The sequence below is a fragment of the Nicotiana sylvestris genome, chromosome 4 (genome assembly GCF_000393655.2).
Source record: "Nicotiana sylvestris chromosome 4, ASM39365v2, whole genome shotgun sequence".
In the NCBI taxonomy this organism is placed as follows: domain Eukaryota; kingdom Viridiplantae; phylum Streptophyta; class Magnoliopsida; order Solanales; family Solanaceae; genus Nicotiana; species Nicotiana sylvestris.
In genome coordinates this window covers 170,671,620-170,672,549 of record NC_091060.1, presented here as the reverse complement: position 1 = coordinate 170,672,549, position 930 = coordinate 170,671,620, and the positions used below count along the sequence as shown (strand labels likewise).

At 34.2% G+C, this 930-nt stretch overlaps 1 non-coding gene across 1 annotated transcript; it reads right to left on the bottom strand.

The window, feature by feature from the left end:
• On the bottom strand, positions 1-216 carry LOC138890996 (small nucleolar RNA U3). The gene has a single exon (XR_011407358.1). It is a non-coding gene; the product is annotated as a small nucleolar RNA U3 (small nucleolar RNA).
• Between the last annotated feature and the right edge of the window lie 714 nt (positions 217-930).

Sequence of the window (930 nt, the reverse complement as noted above, 5' to 3'; positions counted from 1 at the left end):
AGTCTGTCAGACAACTAGGAGATCATCCCAGGCCTGCAAGCAGAGCTGAGAACGATCCTCTACTGCTCCAAGGCCACAAGTGACCATGGAAAGTTGTTAATCACGCTCTAGACTCGTAGCCACGCCTCATCAACCAGACTTGGTTTTCTGTCTCCTTAGAACTCAAGGATACAGTGGTACGAGCCTATAGAACAAATCCTGTTCAAGTAAGGTCGTGCCCTTCAGTTGTAGTGAATGGCTATATAAACAGCAAACGGGTAAGTTAATGCGTCGATGTGGGACAAATCTTATGCCAATCTTCAACCCTGACAAACAACTGGGTTTTTCGCTCTCGGGCAAACGTGACCAAAATCGAATCCTGAACTAATAGTATAAGTCTACTTTGTGATTCTGATTAGTGTGGAGAAAACAAAAATACTGCCAATGAGGTTAAATTTTGAATAAAAAACCATTACAATTATTTTAAACCAAAAAAAAAACACCCGTCATGTTTACAAGACAAATTAAATTACCCCTTGAAATTTGAGCCTTTCTACACTTGTCCAGAATCAGAAAAATAAACATAATTAAGGTAACGTGGAATGAAGTAATTTTGATACAAATCTGTTTTTATTTGTTTAAAATAGTTGAGACTTTTTTATACACCTTTGTAAACTCTGTAGTTCTAATATTTCTATCTTAGTTTTGAAGACACTTTCTTATAGGAATATTATTACATGTGTAAGGCCATAACGTTCAAAATTTTTTCTTATATATTGTACACATGTTTAATTAGTGCGTCAAATGTATTATTTTCTTAGATCTTGCTTCTATTAAACACCATTGTATAAAATGAAACTAATGTAATAGTCAAAAATAATTTTTCTTTGTTTGAAATTTATGTTCCTTTTTTGAGGTGAGCTGAACCATATAAAGATCAAGGATGATTTA